This window comes from Wyeomyia smithii, chromosome 1 (genome assembly GCF_029784165.1).
Source record: "Wyeomyia smithii strain HCP4-BCI-WySm-NY-G18 chromosome 1, ASM2978416v1, whole genome shotgun sequence".
Classification (NCBI taxonomy): domain Eukaryota; kingdom Metazoa; phylum Arthropoda; class Insecta; order Diptera; family Culicidae; genus Wyeomyia; species Wyeomyia smithii.
The window spans coordinates 64332498-64342080 of NC_073694.1; the positions used below are offsets into that span (position 1 = coordinate 64332498).

The following is a 9583-nucleotide window of genomic DNA, read 5'->3' on the forward strand; positions in this document are numbered from 1 at the left end:
TTCTATTGAGTTTGAGTTAAAGGCAACATTGGCGCCCAACGATAAAAACCCATTTTTACAATATTTTAAAAGCCGGAGGTCTAGAAATCAGATACGTGAAGTAATTTAATAAGTGTTATTTGGTTTAAGATGGAAATTCAATATTTGACAGAAGACGAACTAGATTTCGAGCTTCAAGTTCGAGGAGTTAAGGAGCCTGGAAAGCAAATCAGAGAAGGGAAAATAGCCAGCCTGGAAGAGTTCATTTCGAAGAAGGTCAAAGAAGGAGCAGCGCCAACAACATCATCACATGTCATGAGCGATGTGGATAGTATCTACCATTGTCAGTCCAAGTTGTCATCTTTGTCCAAATCCATGGATCAGGCACTTCGCCAAAGAACTTTGGAAGACGTTAAGTTCTGTAGAGCCAGATTACCACATTATTACATTACATTACATTACATTACCAGTGGAGGCTCAGCATGATAAACGAACCACTCATCACTGCAAATGCAAACAAGTCGATGCAGCGAGTTAAGGGTTTGATAAACAGGGCGGAAGAGACCTTACGAAGATATGGCGAAAAGGAACCTGAATCGGATGGAGATGAGGACATTTTACCTGCGGATAAACAGAATTTAGGCAAAAACAAGAATAATTCCTGCTTACATGATCAAATTACAGGACCCCCAACAGAGAACCTACTATTGCAACAACAACAACAGATGCAAAAAACTCAAGCGAAAATCCGCGAGCAACAACGTCAACTGGATTATGTGCTAGAGGTATTGACACAGGTCAACATAAGCGGTGCAGCGGCATATCGATTCAATCAACAATCACTAGGAGCAAAAGATCAATCTGATCCAACACCAAGAGCAGCAGATGTTCTATTAGACTCACCATCGAGCGGAGCAGTTCCTTGACGTTTATCAAGCAACGGACATCCAACTCTGGACGAGAATCGGGATCGCAGAAATGCACCAGTTCCAGGAGGTGTTCCCGCATACAACGTTCCGGCAGGTGTGTTGGATGAAATGCTCCGTTATCTAATGAACCAGAACAACCGTCTAGCAGCTGGTTCTACCCAGCATCAAAATCATCAGCAACGGTTTTCTCAACCGGTTCACAAATGGCCGTTCTCATATTCCGGTTCATCGGACATAATACAACTGGGAGAATTCCTGAGCCAGGTGTACACGTATGCGGACACCGAAGGTGTGGACGATAGAACGCTAGTGAAATCTATTAAGCATCTGCTAAAAGGACGAGCATTGCAGTGGTATAGCAGATCCTACTCATCGATCAATTCATGGATCAGTGCGTCTTGAACTGTCCTACAGATCAGACGTTTTTTCGGTTGCTTGTGGACTGGTCTTTGACTGCCTATAGCTTCAAAGTTTGTGTTTTGTCAGTGTGTCTTTTAAAGATTACCTGAAAGTTATTTCCCATCAGTCTTTCTCAAGACTACCTACTTTTGAATTTAACATTTGTTTTAACTTTTTTCGTATCACCTGAAATGGCTGGACGGAAAAAGAAACCTCGCATCGCTGCGGGGAGGAAAAGAGAGGCATCTCTTTCTGACACATCGAGTGTCTGTAGTGACAATCCTTTTGATATTTTGCCTGAGCAAGAAGCTGGTGAAATGGAAGTTATTAATAATGAAACTATACAAAATATAAAATCTTTAAAAAAGGAGAAAGTTCCACCTATTGTGGTAACTATTTCTTCTGAATTTAATATATTCAAAAAGGAACTTTCAACGTTTGTTTCTGACGTTAAAGTTACCTATCAAATTGGCCGTAGAGGTGAATGCCGCTTATTAGCCGACTCAGTAAAGGGTCGTGATCGTCTTGTTCAGTATTTAACTGACAAGATGTACAAATTTTTTACATATGACACCAAGAACGCCAAGCCGTTCAAGGTTGTCTTGAAAGGTCTCACCAACGATCAAACCGTTGATGAGATCAAACTTACTTTAACAGAATTACTTGGCATAGCCCCAACCCAAGTAATTTTAATGAAACAAAAATCACGAGGCGAAAACAGTCAGAGAACTGGAATTTCCCTTGTTAATTATTTAATTCATTTTAACCGCAATGAGGTTAACAACTTAAAATTTTTTGAAAAAGCACATGCTTTGTATAATGTGCGTGTAAAGTGGGAAATTTATAGGAAGTATGGCGGAGGTGAAAAGCATATCACCCAATGCCGTACTTGCCAACGTTATGGCCATGGTTCCAAATTCTGTAACATGGACCAAAAATGTCTTAATTGTGGAGACTCTTCTCACAAAAAGGACACATGTCCTGTGAAAGAGAGTAAAAATTTTCGCTGTGCGAATTGTAACGGCAACCATATGTCAAATTTTTATCAATGCCCAGTCCGTTTAGAAATTGTTAAGGCAAGGCAAGGTAAACAAAATTCAATTTCTCAATTAAAACCAACTTCAAAACAAAATTCTCCAAGCGTACCAGTGACGCATAGTTTACCTACTCCTTTGCATACCCGTTTAACTTATGCACAGGTTACAGGTAGTTCGAACATTATACCGCCTAGTGTTGGTAGTTCGAAAATGACCGTTAATATGGGTAAGCAAAACACGCTAGAAAATAATTGTACACCTGTTACTCCAGCTAATATTGCTGCCGAAAATATTTTTTCTAATGTCAACTGCCTGGGGCCAATTACGGCAGGTAAACTTTCTTTTTTGCAACAGACAATGTTCGATCTTATGAACGCCATGTTGCAGGCAAAATCAATGTTTGAAGCCATTCAAATAGGCACAAATTTTACTATTAAAATTGTTTCTAATTTAAAATTTAGCAATGATTTTAAATAAAACAATTAAAATATTAAATTGGAACGCTCGCTCATTGAAGGCCAATGAGAATGAGCTTTTTAACTTTTTAACAGTAAATAATGTGCATATTGCAATTATTACTGAAACATTTTTGAAACCTAACATAAAATTAAAATATGATCCCAATTTAGTGGTTCATAGATATGAAAGGATTCAGGGTTCCGGCGGTGGAGTTGCAATTGTTATTCATCGCCGAATCAAACATCGTGCTCTTCCCCATCTTGAGACGAAAGTTATTGAAACTTTGGGAATTGAAGTTCAAACTGAACTTGGGATTTTATTTGTTGCCGCAGCATATTTACCATTTCAATGCACACGCGAGCTCAAAAATTATTTTAAAGGTGATTTACAAGAACTCACCAGAAATCGTTCGAAATTTTTCATAATCGGCGATTTTAACGCTAAACATCGTTCATGGAATAATTCTCAAAGTAATTCCAATGGCAAAATTTTATTCAATGATTGTTCTTCAGGATACTATTCTATTTTGTCTCCGAATAGTCCTACATGCTTTTCTTCTGTAAGAAACCCTTCAACAATTGATTTGGTGCTAACAGATCAAAGTCATGTATGTAGTGATTTGATCACACATGCTGACTTTGATTCTGACCATCTTCCAATAACTTTTTCTTTATCCCATGAATCAGTTTTAAACCCTATGAGCTTTGTTTTTAATTATAACAAGGCTAATTGGGAAAGTTACAAAACTCATATTGAAAGAAATTTCAATAATGAGCTTGATTTGCAAAACGAAGTGTATATTGATTCCGCTTTGGAAGCATTAAAATGTGCAATTGTTGATGCCAGGAATTATTCTGTTCCAAAGGCTCAAGTGAAATTTGATTCATCAATAATTGACGAAAATCTTCAACTTCTAATTCGTTTGAAAAATGTCCGCAGACGTCAATAACAACGTTCTCGTGACCCTGTTTTTAAAACTATTTATAAAGATTTACAGAAAGAGATTAAACATAGATTTACTCTTCTGAGAAATCAAAATTTTGAGACTAAAGTTGAAAAATTGAAACCATATTCAAAACCATTTTGGAAGCTGTCGAAGATTCTTAAGAAACTCTCAGTGCCTATTCCAGTTTTAAAAGATGGTGAACGTTTTCTTGTATCCAATGAACAAAAGGCTCAAAGACTTGCTCAGCAGTTTGAGAGTGTTCATAACTCAAATTTGAATTTTGTGAGTCCAATTGAAAATGAAGTCACACGTCAATTTGATTTAATTTCTTCCCAGAATTTTTTACCTGCAGAAATAATTGAAACTAACTTGAATGAGATTAAATCAATTATTAAAAATTTCAAAAATATGAAAGCACCTGGTGACGATGGAATCTTTAATATACTAATCAAACATCTCCCTGAGAGCACAATGGAATTTTTAGTGAAAATTTTCAATTGCTGCTTCAAAATTGCATATTTTCCCAAAATATGGAAAAATGCAAAAATTACTCCCATTTTAAAACCGGATAAGAACCCAGCTGAAGTTTCAAGCTATCGACCAATCAGTTTGCTTTCTTCAATAAGTAAACTGTTTGAGAGAATTATTCTTATCAGAATGATGTCACACATCAACGAAAATTCAATTTTTGCAAATGAACAGTTTGGATTTCGCCATGGGCATTCCACAACTCATCAATTGCTCAGAGTTACCAATATGATACGAGCTAACAAATCTGAAGGTTATTCCACTGGAGCTGCTCTTTTAGACATAGAAAAAGCATTCGACAGTGTTTGGCATAAAGGTTTGATTGCGAAATTGCAAACTTTTAATTTTCCAATTTTCCTAATCAAAATTTTAAAAAATTATCTTACTGATCGAACTCTGCAAGTTGTCTATCAGAATTCAAAATCTGATAGATTTCATGTCAGAGCAGGTGTACCTCAAGGTTCAGTCTTGGGTCCAGTCCTGTACAACATATTCACTTCAGATCTTCCTGATTTGCCTCCAGGATGCACAAAGTCATTGTTCTGCGATGACACAAGCATTTCCGTAAAAGGAAAAAGTCTTCGTGTCATATGCAGTCGATTGCAGAAAAGTTTAGATATTTTTTCTTCCTACTTGCAAAAGTGGAAAATCTCTCCCAATGCTTCTAAAACTCAAATGATAATTTTTCCGCATAAGCCTAGGGCTTCTTTCCTCAAGCCAAACAATAATCACGTTGTCAAGATGAATGGGGTTATTTTAAGTTGGTCCGACAAGGTTAAGTACTTGGGACTAATTTACGATAAAAAACTTATTTTCAAAGAGCACATTGAGAGTATACAAGCCAAGTGCATCAAATATACGAGATGTTTATATCCTCTCATTAACAGGAATTCTAAACTTTGTTTAAAAAACAAACTTTTGATTTACAAACAAATTTTTAGACCAGCAATGCTTTATGCTGTACCGATCTGGTCAAGTTCCTGTTCAACAATGAAGAAAACGCTCCAAAGGATTCAGAATAAAATTCTGAAAATGATTTTGAAGCGTCCCTCTTGGTTTGGTACACTCGAATTACATAGACTTACTGGTGTTGAACCATTAGAAGCTATGTCAAATAAAATTATTAACAATTTTCGACAAAAATCGTTGCAATCCTCAATTGCTACGATAAGCTCTCTTTATAGCCAATAAGTTAGCAATTAAGTTAGTTGTAAGTTTACTTCCCCTTTTCTGACAAGAAGGTTTAAATCCCTACGAATGATAAGTCCTAATTGCGAAAGCAAACAAATCCTAACAATTAAAATTACAAATTTCTAACAGTGTTGAGAAGTCACCATTTGTGATTGGACACACATACTCATTATTTACTAATATTTATCATAAATACTTAAGCTACTAACAAATCCCCCCTTAAAAAAAAAAAAAAAAAAAGATCAATTCATGGATTGATTTTAATAGAAAAATTAAGCGAGAGTTCCTACCACCAAATTATTCGGAAATCATTAAACAAGACCTGTATCTGCGATTTCAGGAACCAAACGAAACCTTCACCAACTTTTATCGGGACTTATTAGCGATGTTTGAGATTGTGGAACCACCAATGCAAGAATCAGAAACATTATTTATTTTGAAATCGCACCTGAATACAGTTTTTATCACAATAGCCACCGCTTCTCGCGTTGTGACGGTACAAGACCTAGTGAACGTTTGCAAAGAGTTTGAAGTTTCCCTTGCATATTCTCTAAAAAATCGAAACGCAACACCCGTACGGCAGACCTGGACAAAATCCGATAACGTGCAGTAATTTTGCTCATCCCGACTTGCATTTGGCCAACAACAAGCTGCTCAATCCTTCAACCGTTCCGGGCTAGGACGTCAACAAGTTAATATGGTAACGGAAGATGTTCCTACGCAAGAACAATATATTCCCACTAGCGTTCAACGGGAGTTAGAACATTTGGAATTGGCGTTCAACGAAGAAGAAGTGCAAATAAATCGGGAGGAAGTGAACGCAGTCCAACCGCAGGCACGGTTTCAGAGGAACGCAGCTGGAGAAACATCAACGAATGCGACGACTACAAACCAAGGAAGCCGGCAACAGATTGTCTGCTGGTAATGTGAGAATCCAGGTCACACGTATCCTAGCTGTACAAATCCAAAGACTTTCCTTTTCTGTTTCACCTGTGGTAAGAAAGGATTCACGACGCGAAGCTGTGAAAGCTGCGTTTTAAGATGGAGGCAGCTCACATCGTCAGAAACTAGAGCACGTATGGGAAACGCAAACCGGGAGAGTCCACGTAAGAAGGAGAGGATTATTCCACACTAAAGCAAATTCAAAGTATTCCCGAATTCTGTAAAATCGAAACAATTATTATTAACCCAACTAATTCCGACAACCGACCATACGCACAAATATCCATATTGGATCTGAATCTTCGTGGACTGCTGGACAGTGGAGCGACTTGTAGCCTGGTAGGAGGAAACCTTATAAAAATGGCAGTCCAACTAGGATTAGTTAAGTTTCCTGTAAAAGGTGAGGTCCGAACAGCAGACAATTCTCCTCATAAAATATCATTTTTCGCACATGTTCCCATAGCTTATAACGGCAAGAACGACACACTACCTATGCTTTTCATTGAGTCCATGCCAACAGCATTGATATTGGGTATGAATTTCTGAAACCGGTTCGGGGTTCAAGCAGCGGTTTGTGGGTTGACTATGTCGGCACATATGGACCCAAGACTGGTTACTTCTTTGACAGAACCACAAAAGCAGCAATTGGCCGATGTAATTAAAAAGTTTCCCACTTCGGCAACCAAAGGACGTTTAGGCCGCACTGGCATATACTGTCATAAGATCAACACGGGAAACGCAGTCCCGTTCAAGCAAAAATATTATTCCATGTCGAAATTCGTGTTAGATGATTTAAACAAGGAAGTGGATCGGATGCTGCAGTTAGACGTCATTGAAGAAGCTGTTTGTTGTTCTTGGAATAGCGCCACTGTAGCAGTTAAAAAGAAGGACGGTTTAATGAGGCTCTGCTTGGATGCACGGAAGTTAAATTCATTGATCGTCCAGGAGGCCTACCCGATTCCGCACATCGCATCCATCATGAACAATCTTAGTGGTTCCAGCTTCTTAACATCCATAGATCTCGAGGCAGCGTGGAAGGTGGAAGCAATCAGCAAGTTCCCGACACTAACTACGAAAAAGGAGGTTCAAAGGTTCATAGGAATGTGCGGCTGGTACCGCGGATTCGTACAAGATTTCTCCAGAACGGCGACTCCACTGACCGAGCTAACAGAAGTCAAAACAAAGTTTAAATGGACAGAAGACTGTGAGAAGGCGTTCCTGAAGTTGAAAGGACAACTGGTTTCGGCTCCTGTACTGAGGACACCGAACTACTTCATTCCATTTGCAGTGGCGTGTGATGCCAGCGACGTGGCTTTCGGAGCAGTACTAACACAAGAAACGGAAGGAGGAGAATACGTAATTTGTTATTTCTGTCAAAAACTTTCATCGGCTGAGCGAAAATATTCAGTGACTCAAAGGGAGTGTTTGGCGGTCATCAGTAGCAACTCCGACGAATGATCCGTGGTTTGACCAACTATACGACCAAGTATTGGCTGACTCCGACAAATATTCAGACTTCCGGATCGTTGAAAAAACGCTCTACAAGAACTGCGTGGTATATTCTTTGTCCACAATGTTTAAACAAACATCTTTCCTTTCACAACGACAAATAGTTGGGACATCTCAAAGTTATGCTGGGATCAGGTGTATCGTCTGCGTTCACGAACAAGTCTGGTGTACCACAGGGTAGTAACCTAAGACCGCTTCTTTTTAATATTTCCTTCAACGATGTTGGGGATTCTCCTGGGATTGGATGACAATTAGTTTACGCGAATGATTTGAGAATATACTAGACGATTCGCAACATCAAGAACTGTTATCGTCTACAATCACTTTTGAATAATATAACATTTAACTGCTTATAGCTTTTAACTATGCTGTCAACGGGGAAGTGTTGAGTAGAGTCGATTACGTCAAAGAACTTGGTTTCATCCTTGACCAAAAGCTGACTCTCGATAAACACCATTCTGCAATTGTTTCGAAAGCAAGTAAGCAATTGGGATTCATCGCAAGAATTGGACGTGACTTTAAGGAAACCCATTGTTTTAAAGCACTGTACTGCTCGCTTGTACAGCTTATGCATATTTTAAAATATAGTATAGCTAAGAGTGGACTTTATAACAAATGACCAAGGTTGCATTTGCATATTAAATTTTAGGGTGCTTTTTTCGCCGCGAGCCGATAGCTCGCTCCACCAGTACAATTTTGAAAAACGATGTATGACAAACGTGTAGTCCCTAAGTAGTACCACAAGTTTGTTGAATAGTGCAATGCTCTAACTTTTATACCTGAAGTCAGGCCCAGTTTCGAGGGGGGGGGGGGCAAAGAAGGCAAATGCCCCGGGCCTCCCGATTGAAGAGGCCCCCTAGTCCTAAGGCGACCTTTTTTTTTGCTCGTCACCTTCCAGAACGTTGCCTCTAAATGTTTATGTAATGTTTTAAGGAAAGAGGGCCTCACAAACAAATTAGCGCGGGCCCCCCAGCGCCTAAATCTGGCCCTGCCTGAAGTGCAAGAGCCCATGAGGTTTCCACACACGTGGATCGATCGATCTTCAGCTCCGATTTCCCATAATTGATGTTGATGGTTACTCACTTTCTAAGTGTCAAACTGGCTTCTTGTAACATCTTCTTTAACTTTAACTGACGTCGTGGCCGTTGAGTACGACTTCAACATCAACTGTACTTCGGGAGCCCCTAGCGGAAAGCGTTCACTTTCGTCGTTGGCTAGCTATTGAAGCACACGAGTGGTTTAGAAAGGAGCAATTCTCGCTGAAACTAGGCCACTAGGTGCACAAGGTCTTTCAAATTTGATATAAATGCACATAGTTATTAGAAATTAGGAAAAAATGATAATGCCATTTTTGTTTGATCGAATTTGTTGACCCCTTGGTCACCAAGGGGCGGAACAGTTTTCAGAAAAGTTGAAATTTTAGCAATTCTTGATGTATTATTTGAGCTAAATTTCTAAAATTCGTTATGTAAAGTACTACAAGTAGCACTTTTCTGTAAAGAGGAATGATAGGGCTTTCATTTGAAGCGATCAGAATTTAGGCCGCCATCTTGAATTTGGCCGCCATCTTGAATTTGGCCGCCATCTTGGATTATATCAGAAAAAAAATTGACCGTGTTCGCAACTACCGATTTTCGATCTGAGACCAGCACTGGAAAGCTGAG

General features: G+C 39.0%; 1 pseudogene; it reads left to right on the forward strand.

Annotated features, from left to right (window-relative positions):
• Positions 1-1016: 1016 nt before the first annotated feature.
• LOC129716784 (uncharacterized) lies at positions 1017-6603 on the forward strand (annotated as a pseudogene).
• Positions 6604-9583: the final 2980 nt, after the last annotated feature.